The sequence below is a fragment of the Corapipo altera genome, unplaced genomic scaffold (assembly GCF_003945725.1).
Source record: "Corapipo altera isolate COAL_440 unplaced genomic scaffold, ASM394572v1 1, whole genome shotgun sequence".
In the NCBI taxonomy this organism is placed as follows: domain Eukaryota; kingdom Metazoa; phylum Chordata; class Aves; order Passeriformes; family Pipridae; genus Corapipo; species Corapipo altera.
Window position 1 is genome coordinate 23,468,264 of NW_020884873.1, and position 20,436 is coordinate 23,488,699.

Below are 20,436 nucleotides of genomic sequence, written 5' to 3' on the forward strand. Positions count from 1 at the left end.
TGATAAAGATATTGTTCATATTTCTTACACTAAAGGCTTATAATATTAAAAAGATAAAAAAAGGTCACTAGGTCAGGAAGCACAGATATAGATTTCTTCAGGGAGAAGGATAGGATTTGTTCTACAATGCACTTTTAGCTCACAATGTCTCAACCACTGGTTATCTGGAAGTATTTTTTTAGTAATAGTGATATCTAGCACTTGTGAGCTTAGTACATTATGTTTTGATTCAGAAAAGATGACATTTCTAGCTCTAAATAGCTAAAAACCGCAATAGAGACCAGAGCTAAAATCCAGGAGATTTACAAGACGCTCAACTGAGAGGCATTAGGAATCCCACTGAAGAGCTGGATGTGGGACCAGCAGATGATTCCTGCCTAACACTTCTATTGCAAAGCTACACAGGAGAGCTAGAAGGAGAATGCCTTGTCCCTGTTTTAAAACATGTGGAAATTCTTTTAACAGTGATGTCACCCAGAAAAGTGAAAACACTAGTGAAGCAGTTAACATAAACCAGGTAGACTTTGCTAGCCCTGTGTTTGCTAACCACTGGGTCACCAATGGTTTTGTAAGAAACTGTTCAAGGTTTGGGCTAGAAATGGCCCAAAGTTCAAGACAGAAGAACTTTGGAAGTTCAGTGGAAGAAGTTTGATAATGTGTCCACCTGGAGACTGAAGGGGATATTCAGTGCTGTGAGTATCCGGCACATGAAAATGTGCTTCCTTAAAGAGGGTTTTTTTTGGTGAATCCTGAAGACTGAAGCAAAATCTGAATTAAACTATCAAATAAATACAAGGAAACAGTGGCAAAAGATTAAAGTGATTGAGCATTGTATGGAAAGCTACAGGAACATCGTTTTTTATACAGAAGTGGATGCTTATTTTTCAGCTTTTTATTTCAAGGATAATTCACTATACAAATAGATTAAAGCTATTTTTTAGAAGATACTATCTGAGAGAATGCCAGTAAGCCAGAGTTTCTCAAACCAATCCTTTTTTGACTCTGCGAATTCAGGACTGCCTCCTCAGATATGACGAGATGACTGAATTTGGATGAATGAAGCACAGTGAAGTCTTGGGATTTATAACTTTCCTGTCCCAGTGTACCCAGATTTTTCAAATACTGCTATTGAAAGATCTGAGAAGTTATTTCTAAAGACTTTTTCTCCCCTCTGAAAGAAGGGAACTTTGAGATACCCTTTGGCAATTAAAGCATGTGAAACAAAGTCAAAACAAATGGCATATTTGAGACAATTAAAAAATTCTTAGTAGCAAAACAAATGAGGTCTTTATTAACATGAATGAACTAAACAAATTACATCAACTGTTTCTGAGCTTCTTGTGGATTTCTGTAGCCAGAAAAGTTCATGACATTTGTATTTTACTTGAGCTTATTAAAATGCTGCTATGATATTTATTCCCTGTCCTTTTTAAATCATTTAGGTTTCTTTTCAAATTGAATTGCTAGTGATTTAATTATTTTATAGCTTTTTGTTTATTATATTAAACTTTTGGAGGTAATACCCGCTTTCTACAGAGACATGCAATGGAAAAAAGAAGAAATGCTTTTGTGAAAGCACCATTCTGTAGGACTCTTACCACTGCCAACACTTAAGAGTATTTTCTTTACTCTCAGCTGTGTAATATGGTAGTAAAGATCATTCCATGTTTTACAGCTCAGCTGATGGGAGTGGACACATAAGACACAATTCATGTATATATTAGTAAAAAACTACAAAACACGGCTCTTTTGAAGTGCCACATGGGGGGAGGCTACACTTACTTAACTACCTTAAAAGACCATTAACAGTACGATTTCAAGTTCACAGAGGTTAAGGAAATATAATGAGACACTGTAATTCCATGGGATCAGGCATTACTTTATCAATTTTAAGCATATGTTCACCTTTGTTTTCCACCAAGTGCTGATCTGTATATTTGTTTCTCCTGATCACCAGTTCCCAGTATTACCTATTTCATCTCCAATTAGCTGCTTGTTGTTCCCTTCTCAGCAAGTGCCAGCCTTCAAAATTAGCCTTTCTTTGCTGCACCAACAATATCTGGTCTCAATTTCTCTCTTATCCTCTTTCCCCCAATTAGTTTAGATCAGATCTCTGTGCCATCAACATCACACTCAAATGGCTTTCTTCCCATATGCATGGGTTACAGGGCAAAGGAGAACACATACATTTAAACAGACACCCCATTCCACCCCCTATTCCCTCACTCCACCCACTCTCCCCAGCCCTGTCACCTTAGTTTTAATGTCTAGCATGGCTCAGGAGATAAAGTAAACAATTTTATCTGTTTTATAGCATGGTCGAGCATGGATGGATTTTTAAACAGCCGGCAAAAAGAACAACTCTCACAAAACCAGCTAAACCATTTGAAGGCAAAGAAGATCCCCAGATTGTGGCAGACACCCAGTGTAGGATAATTCAGTTTGCCTGGCTAATTCCAAGTGCTGAATAGTATCTTTTGCAATGTGAAGCACTTGGCTGTCTGGAAAATGAGTGTTGGTTATGCTAGGAAAACCTCTCATACGCAATACACATGGACATCACACACTAACTCATTCCTTTTTTTCTGTGACCCTTCTCCTTTCTTTCAGTTTCCTGATTGAATTGTGCACTCATGTTGCCCCATACAGTAATCCTGCAACTTATTTAAATTAAGGCTGGTGTTTTTTTTCTTGTCTCTCTATTTGTTTCTCTTTTTTTTCAGAAACATTAAATTGGAACATGCTGTTATAACAGATTCAAAGAACAAGACTGATGTAAAGGCAATAACATGCTCTCAAATTTATCATTACAGAAAGTTAATTGAAGAGGTTCTAGGGATAAACTAAAAACTCAGAGGTGGCACAAAGACACTATAGGAGAGTCTAATCAACAAGAATTTTTTTGTCATCTGACTCAAATGCCTTTTTGTTTCTTGGCTACAGGTTGTCTTTAGAACTGTGTATTGAAAATGTCAATTATTTCTGTAAATTTGACTTTAAACTTTTAATCTCTCTCATAGTTCTTCTTGCAAACCCTAACTTCCAAGGCCCAGTAGCACTGAACACAATGTTCTCTTTCAAAAAAAAAAAAAAGAAAGCATAGAAAAAAATCTGATTTTCTTTAAGTCTTAAATTAAAATCTGAGTTACAGTCTTAGCTTAGAGCTATAATTTATAATTCTAAGCCTATCCCTCATTCTTCTGTGTCACTCTTCCTCACCCTGCACATCTGTACATTCAAGAGGGATTTCTCATTCCTCTCAAAATCTAGATTCATAATCATGGACTCAGCCATCTCCTGTAAGTGAATAACTCAGATGTGAGAGAAATGTGATCCATACCTCAGCTCAAAGTACTTTTTGTTCCCTTTTTTTTGTGAGACAGAGAAGTGTTTTCTCTGCCAGAAGGGAGGGCTTACACCCTCTCAGCTATGGATCAATTTTCATAGAAAGCCCCAGTATCAATTACTTCTGACATCCATCTACCATCACTCTGCTGACTGACAGCCCCACAGGGCTTCACAGACTCCAGCTGCCTTGTACACCACCTCAAAGGAGAGCTTGGGACTGGAACCAGAGTGTGTGACAGGGCACATCCAGCGATGCTGCCTTCAGACATGCCTTTGGAGGATAGCAGAGACCAGAAGACACTGGAAACTCTTCCCTGCTAACTTTCCACCACTGGTGCTCTCTGGAAAAACCTCTAGTGCATCATAGAGAAGAGGCACAGCAGAGGTAGATTTTTGACCTTCATTGCACGTATTAAAGGAGTATGTGTCCCAAAAAATCTCTTCAGATGTTAATCCTCCAAATGAGCAAAAATGCAGCAGACGTTGAGCCTAAAGGCAGTGATAGCATCAATGGTATGCCCTCCAAAATATTAATTCAGGAGCAAGCACTCCACCAGATGTATTCCTCTAGGCTTAAGGTCACCTTTCATTGGTTGCTTTATTGAAGGAGTTTTTCCTGAAACAGCAGTTGCACCCTGGTGCTGCAGCAAGCTCCAGATAACTCCCAGTAACAGCGGTAATGAGAAATAAGAGGATGAAATTGGCCAAAGAAACAGATAGTACTGAGACACACACAGAGGATATACAAGGTAAGGGAAACTTGGTTTGAGTCTGTATTTGCTTTCAGTATTGGATATGGAGTTGGTATTCTCCACCTTCAATTCCAAATGTCTTAAGAAGAGCCTTGTTCCATATAAAGCATGCTAATGGCACTGTGCACATAACAGTTCCCATGGAGGGACAGAGAGGAGAATTGACTATGCAAAACTCAGATTTTCAGTCATTATGCAAAAATATATTTTAACCATCTTGCAGTCTTTCTTCATATGTGTTTTGTTTTTATTTAGTGTGAAATTAGCACAGATCGCTTATGACAGGAACATATTTATAGTGAACAGAAACTAAGGCAATCAAATCAAGAACTCTTATTGGTAAAATCCACCAAGTCGTGAAGAACTCAGGTTGTCCTCATGACTTCAGTTAGATTTTGAAATAGCCAGAATATGATTTTCAAACATTTTAGAGAACTTTTGAGGGTATCAACAAACACCAACCAGACTACATCTCTTTCCTGAATGTATTCCTATAAAAGTAGACAAGCAAAGTATAAGAGGGGCAACAGAAGATCAGTAAAGTGTCTAATTGCCCTGTGCAATAGACAGGTTTATTCACAGACCCAGGACTCAGTCTCACCTCTCTAGGTGATCCATCATCTACTACCTTGTACTAAAACCCAGGCATAACATCTCATTGAAAGAATAATGCAAGGAGAAGGTCTTCCTCCTGCCACCCCACCACTCATGAAACAAGAATTGAACTGCATTTTGTCTAAAAGGAAAGGTGGAATTAAATATTTAATTTTTTTTTTCCAGGCCGTATTTGCCATATTTCAGCTGTCAATAAATATGTGAAGCTGATCCTGTTCGAGTGCATTGTATCTCTCCTCAGAATCTCACCTTTCAGAAGCAGGAATGGAATACTCATGGCTAAGCTGTCACTTTGATTTTGACTTTCAGAGGGCATTTTCTGTTCCTGGTTTTGAAGACTGAGACTTGCAGCTTACTTCTGTTGCTAGTATCTTCGTATGCTAAACTGTACATAGTGGTTTCTCACACAGAAACTCAGGGAAAACTATAAAAATAACAAACTGGACAAAATTAACAAACTCTGGTAAAAGAAATAGCAGTAGTGGAGAGGTTTAGGTGTCTGAATACATTTCTAACCTATTGACTTTGGTTTTTTTTAGCAATGACAGGTTGTTTACTGTGAGGGACAAAGAATTTTGGGTGGAGAATTAGGTATTTTTTTAAGGGGCATGTAATTCATAGAGGTCACAAGAGCTTTGCTTTATTTGTGACCTACTTTGGGGTTGGTAGTAAACTCATCTTAGTAATAATGAACACACATTAACAGGGGAACTTCAGAGACAGAAAAGAGGAGAAGAACAAGACATGTCAAGATGCCTGTGTTCAAACAGTTACGTCAGCTGGCCCTTGAGAAAATAATGATACTACATGTGAAAAGACTAAAAAATGACCAGGCAAACATTTTTATTAGAAAGCTCATAAAAGTCACAGTAAACTCTGTGCATATAGTTCAAATGTTAAGTTAAACACAGTAAAAATAGAGAAAACAGTGGAATATTGTAATGTCACACCTTCATAAGGATGTGAAATGAGCTTACAATAAACAGCTCTCAAACAGAGCAGTTGCTATAGAGGATCTTCCAATAGTGGACTGTGTAAATGGTTTTTAAAGCAGCAATGCAAATTCCTTTTCCAATATTTTAATGACTTCATGAGAGACAAGACACCAGTGGAGATCCAACAACTCACTCAACAGTACATTTGACCTGGACAGTCAGATCTTACAGTAAAAGAGGATCAGAATTCAGACTGAAAGGGACTGCTTGACTGGTCTGACCATGAAAAGTTTTTCCTTATATTCTCAGTTGCTCTTGTTTCAATATGCAGACGTTGCCTCATTGTGAAGAGGCTGGTTCCATCTTCTTGACTGCTGCTTCATAAGCCCCCAAAAGGCCACCTTTGCTCGCAGCTGAGTCAGCTACAGTTCCTCAGCCTCTCCCTAGAGGGCAGGTGCTCCAGCCCCTTGGCTACACTGGTGGGTCTGTACTGAACTCATGCCAGCTTCCCAATCTCTTTTGGCATTGGCACCATCTCATATAACTTGAGGATCTACATCTAAGTAAGCTCTTCTTCCACCTCTAGTTTGCAGAAAGAAATGTATAGCCTCAAAGGACCTATCATATAGACCTAGTATTGCACTGGCTGATTGCAATTTCTAATGCTGCTTGTTTTCCCTCCTTAACTGGAGAGGGAACTTGTACCAAACAGCCACTTCCTCCGTCGAGTTAGATTACAGAATGCTCAACCACAACGTTACCCTTTTTATTCCCTTTGAATTAATTTTTCAAAAGGTTTGTAAAAAATAAAAGGTGGAAAAATCAGTTCTAGGAAGTGGGTCACTACACATGATCCTTGCCTGTGAGTAGATATTTGCTGAAATTGACAAAAAATGGCCAGTCAGCGAGTTTTTTGTTTACAGTTACTTTCACTCTGTAATCCTGATATCTTCCATGGTGTGACTTTCCCAGAGCTCAGGAAGTTTCCTATATTAACAGTAACTTTCTGGGTCTGCTACTAACATCATAAAAAGATCTCTTTGTACTAGATTTATTTTTTTTCCTCATTTTTCTCTCGAGAAAGAAGGATGCTGAAGCATGCCAGTGCAATATGATTTGCCAAAGCACTTTCCGATGCCAGTCAGAGAAGCAAAAGGGTTCCTCTCATTTGCACTGGTAGGCATTGCACACACTAGAATTTAGGCTGATTAATTAGATTCAATAGAATGAACTAAAGCAAATATATAATAGAGCAGGGTGAACAGTCAAAGCAAACAGTTTGCAAATAACCCACTGGCTGAAAATTCAAATTTATCCAAGTAACTTCCACAAACACGAACCACTAACACACTATCCAAAAATCAGGAATGACTCCCAAACGAGGAAAAAAAAAAGAAAAAAGCGCTCAATTTGCATGAAAATTAGCATGAATTCTATTTGCTCAGCCTTAACAAAACTGTTTACTTTGTTCAGCTTGAGGATTGCATAAAGGCTCTCTACAAAAGTATATCTGCACCTCCAACCCAGAAAATCTTTCTATTTCAGACTCTCTACCTAGTGGGAGTATCACATTTTGTCAAAATTTTTAAATCAATGGCAACTATTATTCAAAGATTTTATACCAGTGTTTTTTCTTTACAGCATTGTTGTATATGGCAATTTTTATATATTTTGCTCATAAAATCATGGTTAAAACTCTCAAAAACACACTTATGAATTATAAAGTTGAATCCTTTTCTTTTAAGAAATGGTCTAAATCAATTTTTCTCTTACCTCCAAAGTCAAAATTACATTGTTATATGAAAATTTTTGATGTTTGGGTCTTGAGCACACCCTTGCCTGATAGAGTGGTTTGGTAAGGAATATGCCTTCACTAGAAAGCAGCCCTTGTTCATTGCATATTGTATCTTATCTTCGCAGGAGAGCTGTCTTTGAATTCATGTACTTATACACAGTAAGACTTAATGATAATAAAACACTTGCATGTAACTTAATTATATTAGAGCCCAGAACAGTTTTTTGTAGTTCAATGATAAAACTATAAATGAACTCCTTGAACAGAATCCCCAAGTGGTTAAACCACATTATAAAGTAGTGACATTTTGCTAAGGAATCAAACCCATACAAATAAATAATTATATATGTATGTTTGAGCAGGCTGTGCCTGAGATGGAAGATGAGTAATTTAATTTTTTTATGCTGGCCTCATGACAGCTGAGCAATGCAATTATCTTCTTTTTTCATTGTGCTGATTTTATCTCATTGCTATTAGACTTTTATTTTTTCCATATTCTAATTTCTGTGGTGGGTGAAGTGCAAGACTCCAGGAAGCAAGGCATTGACATAATTTGGTTTGTTCAGGTTTCATCTAAATAATATATCAATATTTTAAATAAAATAAAGCCAAGATTCTTGTTATTATGAACCCTAATGATGACTAATGAATATTTCTAGTGGACAGTTTTAAATTGTATTCTTTTACCTTCATTTAAAATAATGAAACAAAAACGAAAAAAAGAAAATCCTTTCAACCAGGCCAAAGAGTTTACTGAATCCATACTATGCATAGAATATATTTAAGAAGACATATAAAGCTAGAATTATGCTTGGAGGTCTGTTCCTCATGCCAAATAAAATAAAAAAGGAATAAATTACTATATTTACAGTGATGACTCTGCGAGTTGACTTATGAAATATGCATGAGCACTGGGCAAATAGCAAAAGGCAATAGCCCCAAAACACATACACAAATGAAAAATATACAAGAACCTTGAGACACATATATAGCAGAAAACCTGGGTATACCCTTAAATAATGTAATACTAATAATTATTCTTTTTCCTATTATCACACGTATCCCAAATGGAATTCATGTGACGTCAAAAAAATTCCTTCCAAAATCAGGCTTTGACAAGATCCCTGAAAGTGAGTTTAGTCTGAGAAGTGTTAAGAGAGAATTAGTTTTAGAATCACATCCTTCTCTTTTTACTAATGAACTTGAAGACCAAGCTCTTGGACAGGTTTGTTCATCACAAATAGATTGATGGGAATCAAAAATAAAGGAAAGTACTCATGGTAAAGTAGCAAGCAAGCAAGCAAGCAAATAAAGTGAAAGGCAGTCATATTTTGCATAAATTTGGAGTATGGGATTCAAAAAATCAACTACCTACAGTAGTAAATGCTGACATCTACAATAGTTCACTTGTATACTGCAGCATACAACAGTACACTATACACAGACATGTATACTAAAATGAAATGGCTGTGACCTAGAATAGGCACCTGTAAAGCAAGTATCTAAGTTTAGTGAGAAGAATCTCACCTGAAAGGAGAAACATACACAGTTCATCCATCACACTTTTACTTAAAATATTGCCCAGCAGTGTAAAAGGAGTATCACCTGGCATCTGATTATCTAGGCTGACTAAGAAGTCACATGAGCACTGAATTGATGGTAGCACATGTGGGTAAAAAAAGGCAAAAATACTCTGGCTTTCAGACCACCTCTGTTCTCCAAACAACATCACTTTGGCCTTGCTTGGTTTGCATTTCAGCCTCACAGTGCAGGAGGTGCGAGTGGATTTGCACTGTCTGCTCTGCCAGAGCTCTGTGGCAACACAAGTATTCCCACAGTGGTACAGGTGCTGTCACACACTGTGAACTGAGGGAGGCATGCTCCTCAGCAGCCCAAAGCACCAGACCAAATCCAGGTTTCATTACTCATTTTGTAGCTCAGTGACATTTCCATCAACTCATACAAGCTATAAAAAAAGAAAAGAGCAACTCTGGACCAGTGACTTTGGAATACTCTTTGCTGCAGAAGGTATTTTTATTAGCCCATAATACTGCTGAGTGAGTCATACAGAGATATTTATGAATATGAGAAATCAGAATTTTTTAGGAAGATGACATGTCATTTTGACCTTAATATTAAATTCAGAACTTTTGCGGTGAAAACCAGTGCAGATTACCTGTTTACATAAAAGTATTCTGGTACTGCACAATTCCCCCAAGCAGCACATTTTGCACATCTAGCAACTTTCTTGCATGATTGTCAGTAGTAAGCAATCCACTGGCAACACTATACAAGAGTAAAAGGATTGTCTTGCACATAGAACCTATTAAAACGAAAACCACTTGGCTCTGTGTTCAAGGTATTCAAAAGTCAAAGTCAGAAGCATTACTAACGACAGGCACATGTAATAAGATCTGTGTGGTGAGGCAATGCATCATTGCAGCCAGATTTAGAGCCATATCATTACTTTAGAAATATCAATAGCTGGATAAGATCCAAGTTACTTCTTCATCCAGGCAGTATGACTCCTGACTCCAGTGAAAATAATAACCTGAGTTTGTGGAGACAGAGTCCTGATCAATAATGAATCTTAACATGTCTATGTGATCTTCTGCCTCCTCAAATGTGAATTTGTACTGACACTGTCTTGGCACTCTGACAACAGTGGCTGCTCACTGAAAGCTGAATGGTTGAAAGCCGAACAAAAATATGGTATCTGAAGTATGTTTTATGAGAAAAACTATGGCACAACTTTAAAATGTGGTTATGGAAAAACCAGAGAAATATTTGATTGCGGTTATTACATTTCTGATATGAAATGTAACCTGACACAAGCATGTTCAAGCCCCTAAAAAAACACACAAGACTTTAGTCCTTCAAACCAACTCCCCACGTTCTGGAGCCAAAGGACAAACATCAGTGAATCTTTTCAAGTTTCTTGTGGATTGCTCGCCAGCCTTGAAACTAAAAACAGTACCAATTTTGTTGTTTAACGGAACACCACAGATTAGCTATGGGCCACATATAGCCATGTCACTTGGAGTAGAGATGCACAGCTCTGAACTGCACACATTTCATTATGCCAGCTCAAATTTCTGATGCTCTGCCTCTCAAAACAATCCAGTATTCACCAACAAGGTCCTTAGAAACCTGTGGGAAAACAGGATTTGTTTTACTAAATCAGACCCCTGACCCATTTAATCCTTTCCCTGGTCACATGAAGAAGCTGGGCACTCATGAGTACCAGGATAGGTTTCACTCTGAGTTTCACTATAAGTCAGAGATTGATCTATATGTTAAATTGCAGGTACTACTCTTCGTTTTGAACTTTCATTATCATAAATCTATATGTGAATTTTAGCTTTAGAATCACTACATTTTAAAAATGTATTTCACAACATGTTCTGAAGATCTCAATTCTATGGTGAATGTTCACATGAGGAAAGAGGACAACCTGCCTGACCAGGTTTACTCCATGATCAAGTTCTAAGCTATTTGTACAAGTATGCTGACAGAAATAGAGAATTCCTCATGCTGGGAAATCTGTTTTACTACTAGTAGAGTAGGACTGAGGCCCAAATAAATGTCCTGTACATTTTATGCAACTATTGTATTACTTTAGTAAGTGTTAAAGTAGATGTTAACATTAAAAATACTCATTGCCACTACTCTGATAGAAATGTAAGTATCTCAGACATGGATTTGAACAGACATTCCTGCAGGATCGAATGGGAATTCATCAAACAGCATAAATGCTTGCCTGAACACTCACTGTTGTTGGCAGCATAACCATACCTGAAACCTCTGATTGAATCAGGAACTCTTAACTGTTTCAAGCCATTTTTTCATCTGGACTTCCAGACATGCCACTAATGTTTCACTCACACGTCCTGCACTACATGGTCGATGGATAATGTTTCATGCATGTATGTATGATATATACAGAAACCAAAGGCCACCATTTTACTCATAGCATTCAAAGTCTTCTCCAGAGCACATATACATATATTAAATTCTAGAAACCCTGACTTTCTAGTATTTCTGTAGAAATTAAGCTTGTTCAACATTTTCACAATGAAAAGCTGAAAATCAGGTTTCTGAACTCATGTTTATATGCTTTAAGAAATGACCTGATTTGCAAAAGCACTGAGCCTTGTGTGACTTTGGTGGATTTAGGGGAGAGGTTTTCTAATAGAGCTGGAACAAATGCCTAATCTGCTCCCTTTTTGGTTGTTAAAAGTATTACTGTTGAGCTTAGTCAAGCTTAGCTGCTAACTTTTAGACTCTGTTTTTGAAAAACAGGTAGTCATAGGAACTGAACAGTGCAGGGTTTTCAGAACACCACCACCGAAACACGTTCCCTGTTTCTGAGTGTTTACTGTCACTGCCTCCTTTAAAGACTAACAGGTGTATGAGAAATAGGATATGAGAAAGATGTCTTCTTGTTTCAAAATAATTTAATCCTACCAGATTTCCTACGCTCCCCTTGCCTAAGCCTGGAAGGAGATATGCCATCTGTTTCAATAAAACATGAAAAGCACACACACGTGACTGGGGCAATGCTAGAACTAGGGAGAGCAGAAAAAGAATCTATCTTTAAAATATTAAATATGAAAAACTATAAAACAATAAAACACCTGTTCTTTCAGCACTCTATTCTACCATATTTATGGAAATGTTTAACTACTACAACTATATTTATAAATTTTCACTGAAGCATCACATTTTTGCCATCATCAAAGCTACAAAAAGTTTATAATTTAAATCAATAGTCTGAAGGAGTCCAGAAAGCTCAATCTTCCCTATTTCTTTTTAATTTTTAATTCATTTGCCGGTTATTAGTAGAATCTTCTCAACTGTGTTTCTCTTCTAGGTACTTTTTCTTTTAGTGACTGAGTTTCTTCATATTGCAGCTGATGCATTTTTCAGTGTTTTTTGGTATAATTACCAAATTCTGAATGAAAATGAAAACAATTACATAATTGTCTTAGAGACAGCATTATAATTAAAGCTCTCAGAAAAGCAACCAGAGGGATTCACTGCAAAGAAAATATAATACAAGCACCTCAGAAAAGGTTTAAGTCAAACATTTCAGTAAAAGAAATTATACATGCGAACCTGAACAGATGTCCTCGAGAACTTTATACCTTAATCAACACAAAATATCGCATTTACATTAACAGCACATATGCAGCAAGACTTGTCACCATAAAACAGTTATTCAGAAGTTATAAAAGGTAAGAGACTGAAGCTATACATGACATTGCAAGAAATAGTGTTGGAAATAAAATGTATGACAAAGATTAAGCAAATTAAAAATATAAGTGAGATTAATCTGCAAAAAGAAATTAAAAGTTTACTAAGCAATCTATAAAAAAATCAATAAAAGCTGAAGATGTTCTTGTTGAAGGACTAATCTAAAAGGTTATTTCTATTGCTTTGAAAGATCTTCAAGCTGTGGTACTGAAAGTGTTCAAATATTGTATTATAAGTCAGTAAAAACTTTTTTAGGCACAGATCACCAAGTTACCATGCTTTTCTAAACTTTGGAAGTATTTGCAGCTGCACACAGCAAAATGAAAACCAGCTGGACTCTCTTATACAGCAAAAGGGCAAATTTAAAGAAGTTTCACATTTTTGACTTGCATGAAAAATCTTCCAGTTAAATCCAAGAGAAATACAAACATTTACCCTTCTAAAAAGCCTTAACCCTTTCATTCTGGCTTTGTGTGGTGATGACACAGGAGAGGATGATCAGGTGGTGGGACTGCTTAAAACCCAACAAATTTCTGCTGCTGCCCACAGAGAGGAAGGGTGACTGTGTGCACACAGGAAAACTCCCACCAGTGGCAAGGTGTGATATAAGCCCTCAGAAGTCCTCAGAACCCATGTGGAGAATGGTCCCTCTGTATATAGCCTGCACCTCTGAATTTACAGCACCAGAGTTATTATGCTATCTCCTGAACGCCATCACCACACAGAAAATACCATTACATTTGAAGCTAATAGAACATGTGATCAATTATCTTCTTTTTCACGCTAGAAGCCTCAAACTGCCACAGAAGAAATCAGCTTCCTTCTGTTGCTGGCAGTTAACATTCATTTTACATGTGTTTTGACACTTGGCAGTAGATAATTACCAGCTATACTCTTTGCCATGAAGTACTTTTCCTTGATAATGAAGAAATCCTTTGAATTGTGGACAGTTCACTTTTCTACTGCTAAAGATTGTGAGCAATTAGTATGTAAATTACAAGTTGACACCAACAGCTCATACAGACAAGATAATGCTCAGGTACTGAAGGCTATCTGTGCATAATGTAACAGCAAGAGAAAATAATGATTTTTAGAAGTTTCAAAGCATTTAACTTAAAGTAGACCAGAACACAGAACTGCTTGCTTCCTTCTATCACCATGAGTTAAGGCACAAGCTCAGATAAAATCAAAAGATACAAATTTATTTGGGAGAAATTCTTCTTTCATTTTCCTTCTTTACTGTTTTTACCTTTGCTACACTTGGACTCACACCTCTGTGATGCTCAGTCTGTGTGATGCCCATGAAAAAGAGGTTCTGGGAAAAGAGATATAAAAGTCAAACCACTGCTCAAGACTGTGACATACTTTGACAGTTTCAGAGGTGTTATTCAGTGCTTGAATAAATTAGGACACAGTACCCTTATAATCAGCTCCTGCTTCTACCTTCCAAGTTCCCCCAGTGCACTTTTTGGGACTATAAAGCACTAGCAATTTTATTAGAAAATTTTATTTTTAATATATGAATTTGTATAACCGTATTTGTAGATAATGCTGACGCTTCTTTCCAGTGAAATTACTGATTCGATTAATTTATGGTACAGATTCATGCATTCATTGTATAGATATGACGGCATTCTCCTAATCTTCCATTGCAACTGGTTTAACAGTATTCCTTGGTAACTCCAAGGAAAAAAACCCCATTTTTACTTCATTTTTGTTCTTTCAGCTACATGTTGCTTCCCTGATTTATTTCTCTGCCACTGCAGGTACTACTTAGTACACGGAAGCGCACGAAATGTCTTCAGGATGTACGAAACACATGGAAACAGACTGGTGACGCATCGACCTAAGGAGCTCAACTTTGCACGCAACTGCCTTTGTTTACTCCAAGACACCCCATGGAAGGGAACGCTCCGACACGGCCACGGCCGCCCCCTGCCGGCGTGGAGGGGGGGCGGCAGCCGCGCCGGCGGCGCGGGAGGGCAGCGGCCCCCACAGGCCGGCGGGAGGCGCAGGGCGACGGCGGCCCGCGGCTACTGGTGCCAGGAGTGAAGGAGGGGGGACGCCTGCGCTGGCGGCCGGGGCGAGGGCGGCATCTCCAACACCGCCCCCCCCCCCCCCCGCTGGCTCCCGCACACCTCCCGCCCGCATCCTCCCCGAGTCCCGCCGCGCCACGAGCCCTGTCGCTCCCCGCGCCCCCATTGGCTGCCGGCTCCTCAGCGGTAGCCAATCAGAACGCAGTTGTCAGGCTCTCCCGTCTATTTTTAGCACGCACAAACAGACGCGCTCGGTGGCAGCTGCGCTCGCGGGCACGCGCGCTCGGGGGCGCGCCCGGGGCTCAGGGCCGGCGGCGGTACCGGGAGCCCGAGCGAGAAGGGAGCAGGAGGGCAGCGTCACACCCGGGCTGCCGTGCGCCTTCCCGCTGGAGGACAGACGGAAAACAGATCTAGAGCCCACAGCCTCAGGCAGTGCTTTCTACTAAAGAAAATGTCCAATGAAAAGTGTTATGTTAATAAATATATAAATTAATTAATTGCGATGACTGTTGCAACCGAGAATGGCTCTGCAGAGCACTCCATCCCTTGTCCTCCCAGCACTGCTTTCCCCGGCCTTGAAGTGTGGAGAAGGACGGCCCGGTGTGCCGGGTGAGGATCGCTGTCCCCGACCTGCAGGCACTGCTTGGTCTCTCGAACGAATTGGCATCGGAAGGGAAAGGTCGGATTGCCAGCATGGGCTGAATTCTGCATCTTTAAAATATTATTTTGCATTTTCTCTTTTAATTAAATTCACACATAAGGCAGCTGGCTGTGTCTGTGACTGATGTGCTTCTGATACGTTTGGATAATGATAGATGTGAAAGTTCAGGAGCAAAAAGATCAGACATAAACAGGTAATAAGTTGAATATTTTGAAGGGTTCAGATATTTCAGGTAGCAGGACCTGCGTTCTTTTGCAGTTTCTCAGAGAGCTCTGGATTCAATAAAACTTTTTTTATATATCCCTGAATTCAGAAAGGTTAGACATGTGTTGAAGCATTCAGAAGAGGGACAAAGCAGGGCCCCTAGTTCAGAAAAGAAAATATTGAAGGACAGTAAAAAAAACTGTTCTTTTAATTTTTAAATTAAGACTTAAAACAGTGATAATGTCAGTATACTCTAGAAATGTGGAGGAAAAAACTGGTCTTACTAATAAAGTTTTTAAAGATCCTTGTATAAACATAAAAGGTTTATCTATCTCTCTAAATATATGAGTATTTAGCCCCAAGTGATCAACTGTTTTGGGATTTGTGCATAGTGATGGATTGTAATAGCTCTCGGGTCTTTGTTGTGACCTGCTCACAAAAAATACAGAGTGGATGAAATGCAGACTTCTCTGTGCACTAAATCTGCAGCCCCCCAAAGAAGTAAACTGATCTGCAGCTCTTGTGCTGACCTTACAGCACAGGAGTGGATTTCACTGCCCATGTGCACCAAGATACTTGAGAAAAAAAATCTTTCGAAATAAGACAGATTCTCCAAATTCAGCTAACTGCCATTCGTTTTTGCAATGAAAAGTATTCCCTGGCAAATCTTTCAATATGAGGGCGAAACAGTGCCTGGCTGCTTCTTGTCATCACCAGTTCAGTGCCAGGCTGTTCTGAAATCCTTGTACTCATTACTGGATCCTCATGGATGCTTTTCAGTTACCATACCAAATCGGCAGCAAAACAAAAGAACAAAGTCTGCTGTGACAATGTTTGGATGCCATTTCAAAAAAGTGGCCTGTGGATTTAAAATCTGTCTGAAAAAAATTGTTGTTTATTCTGTCATTGCTAGAACACTGATATAGTCAGAAACATTATTTCAATGAAGTTTTTACATGCCATTGAATGTTTTCTCTGTGTTCACGGGTTGTCAGTCTTATGTGCAGATTAACTTAAGTTCTCACAGAGGAAGTTCACGCAGCATGAATTTTGTTAGCTTTGCTGATCCCATTATGCTCCATAATTTGAGAGTGAAGATTGCTCTGCATAAATATTCATCTAGTATCTTTCAAGTTTTCGCTTTTCATTCTGGTGCTACCTGACCTTGTCTGCCACTTTTCTCTGAATAGTCATTACTGCTGAGCAACCCATTTGGAGAAAAAAGGCAGTTGCAAGACTAAAATACCCAAACAGCACTGGATGTGTGGATTGTCACCACGACAAGTTGCAACCCATTGCAATTTATAACTCTGGGCATTAAAATGATCTAATGTGGTGTTTGGAATTGATGTGCCTTTCTCTCAACAAATGTCATGGCCTCTGGCTCACACAGAGGCCTTACTGAACATATGGGTAGCAGCACCCCAATTTCCAGCCTGAGCACTCCAAGCCTAAGTTATAAGTTTTTTCCTATTTTAATTCCAGTAGGTTTTTTAATTGTATCACTTATTTTTAAAATGTTTTTAGTGCAGTTTCTATCAATCTCCAACCCAAAAGCTCTGCTTGTACATTGAGTTGAATTGGCATTGATGAAAATAAAAAAATGTAATGTGTTTTTGTGGAGGCAGAGGGTCTGATCAAGGGCTTCTTCCATATCAACTGAGTTTAAAGGACTACACATTAGAGAATTTAAGCGCAAACATGATAAAACTGACCACAATTCTCTCACGAATCCTCAACAGATACTGGGATATGAATGTCTGTTCTCCACAATTTTTAATCTAGCCAGTAAAGGAAATTGCTATTCTGATCTGTTCCCAGATGTACTGTCTTGTGTTTCAGGTCGTGTGTTTCCACCATGTGAGAACAGGCACAGATTTTCTAGGTGAACTAAGGGGATTGCAACCCCATTCCCCTCCACTGGTGTTTCAGTGTGTGAAATGTACTTAACTGTGCATGTGATGGCTGTGTGCATTAGCTGTTTCTTTTCAAGGAAGACTGTGTATGAGTTTCCACACCCTCCACCTCCATTTCATGCCAGCTGAGTTATCTACATTTGGGAAAATCAGTCAGCACTCCTGAAGTGCAAGGAGAGATGGTCCCTGGGAAGGCCATTCTCCAGATCATGGGGTCTCACATACATGTTTCCATACTGTGACTTCAGGGAGACAAGCAAGACAACTCTTTCAGTGGTTCAGACTTGCAGTCACAGCTCCCTAACGCAGAGCTCCTCCAGAAGAAAGCCCCCCCCCCCCCCCAACTCAAAGCAAGCAGCTGACTGAGAAAGGCAAGAGGAACCACAGGGATGCATTCTAGTTGCAGGAGTGTGACAAACCACAAGCTGTGCTGCAGACCTTCCCAAAGCTTTCCTTAGGCAAAACACTGGAGAGCACAGCCTGTTCTCCCATGCAGTACTCTGAGACAAACTGGCAAAGTGAGATGTGCTTTTCTGCTTGTAAGATGCATAGTTTTTCCAGGTACTATCATAACACCTTTTTTCTTTCCGTTTATTTTTGTCTGCTCAGAATTCCCATAGACACCACTTACATAATATCCCTACTTATCAGCCTGACATCTTAATTGCTGAAACTGCACGAACAGGGAGAAGCTGCTAGATAGCAGGCACCAATGCCACATCAGGTGAAAACAAGTAATCATATTACTCAGGAAAACCAAGGTTGTGAAAATATGCCCTCCTTGAAATTCAGGTTTTAACCAGACATACTTCCCTGCTGACTGAAGTGAATGAAATCTCTTGCCAGCTAGATAGCTTTGATCCAGTCCACCAGGAAAAAAAACAGTGCAGGGTAGAAACATTCAAGTGACAAAGGCTGTGATTCAGAAAGGTCTGTTATGGCCTGTCTTCAGGTCAGCTGCTTGGCCCTGGTCCTGCATGGATGTACTTACCTGTGCACTCATAGAGAGACTAACAGTAGCCTGGACATCAAAGAAATGGACCAGGTATTTTCCAACAGAATACTGGGCTGTTACTCTTTCTATAAAGAACTGCTGTGTTCATAATGATGCCCCAGTCTGGTTTAGTGGGAAATTAGAGTAGCAATCATTTTCCCTTTCAGAGTAGCATAATCCCATTTTTAACGTGTACTTTATACCCAAAAGCCTTAGAATAGATATTGTCCCTGTTTTATGAGGACTGATGCTGACACTAATATCTCTTAATGCCCTATGCCTTTTTCTAAAAGAAAATTGTCATGTAAAAGACCCTTGTTCTTCTAATTAAGATCAAATCATTTATAGAGTACATTATATTTTGGACCTGTCATATCAGAGTGTATACATCACATTGACTTATGCGTGGTGCAGTCAACCTGCCATGTGAGTGAAGGATTATGCACAGGCTTTCTGGATGCTTTGGGGCTCGAACCCTGCAAGCAGTAGATCACAGATGCTTTCTGTCATGTATTAGTAACTGTCTCAGCATGAGGACTGGAAGCCCAGAGCTCCCATAAATGCTAAAAACGTTTCACCTCCAGGACTTAGAATACATAACTTAATGTGCCAGTGAAGCACTCTGGAAGCTGCTTTTATTTTTTCTCCAAGCCACTTCTAAAAGGATTTCAAGTTCAGAGAAACGTTACTGTGTCATAAAATTTTTAAACTAATGTGACGCTCCGTGATTGTTTTATTTTTGCCATGTAGGCATAGCAACTATGTTCACAGGCAAAAATGCCTTGTTTCAGTCATCCAAGGACAAAGTCACCTATTTGGTGTTCCTGGTTGAGCAATAAGAGGTGAGTAAACCTTACCTATCCTTAATTACAGCATTTGTTGTATATATTGTAATGGAGTCCCTGGTTAACTGACAAGACAGTGTCTCCTAGTCCTTCCTAGACCTGAACCACTGCAGCTTGCCATGTGACCTTATTACTTACCATATCCTAGGCCTTGGAAGAAGAAAGGGAATACAGTGTGGGTTTTTTGCAGTTGTTAGCACAGGCTTAGGAGGAGATTAGTACTTGAGTTTGCTCATGGTCACACTGGACTAATTTTCAGCATTTTCTTGCTGGTAGTCCCTACCTTTGTGCAATCTCAAGTGGTGGAAGCATTACTGATAAGTATTTATCAAAAGAAGAAGTTGATCTTTTGGGAGCATTAATTTTGGTACTAGAAATAGAAGCTAATTTCCTCTGGTCTGGGCTACATCTGAACCACTTCTGAGAAGCAGTTCTTGGAAGGAAATCCAGACATCCGTATTCAGTCCCCGTCCCTGATACACAGCCAACAGATCTGGCTACATCAGCTGATCTGGGCAGTGTCTTATTCTCCGAGTTTGTGAGAGTGTGGCAATGTGCACTGCTTTCTGGACTAGGAATGAGTTCAATAGCATTTACAGTACAATCATGGTAGTGAAACAATGTAAAGATGGGGACTTATCTCATCCTTTTCCAACCATGACTCATGTCCAAGTGCTGACTAACCTGTCCTTGTGTCAGTTTTTACCCAAGTTAATGAGACTAGGTTACTGATTGTCCACAGGAACATGTTTTAGGTCACATTCCAGGCCCTTTTCTCCATCCAGTGGTATCTGGGGCCTTTGCTGCTGCCAGTTCAAAAGAACCATCTGTAATGGTCCTTTCGCCCTGAGGAATAACATCTGGACCTATTCCTGTTTTGAGTGGAAAATTTTTTCTTTTACACAAGATACCTACAGATGTAGTGGGATACCTGCTCTATTCTTCACTTGACGGGCAGAAACATTTTCTGCCTTGGGGGTTTGACTTGTCTCCTCCTTTCTTACTTCCTTGCCAATGCTTCTTTTAACCAGAGAATAGTTAACCTGCCTTGCCCCTCTCCTTGCTTCCTCATTGCTTTG

The 20,436-nt window shown here is 39.2% G+C and overlaps 1 long non-coding RNA gene across 1 annotated transcript; it reads right to left on the bottom strand.

Annotated features, from left to right (window-relative positions):
- Positions 1 to 8,172: 8,172 nt before the first annotated feature.
- Positions 8,173 to 14,892, bottom strand: LOC113959101. Its single transcript, XR_003531703.1, has 3 exons — positions 14,548 to 14,892; positions 13,951 to 14,016; positions 8,173 to 12,399 (listed from the first exon to the last, which is right to left on the bottom strand). It is a non-coding gene; the product is annotated as an uncharacterized LOC113959101 (long non-coding RNA).
- Positions 14,893 to 20,436: the final 5,544 nt, after the last annotated feature.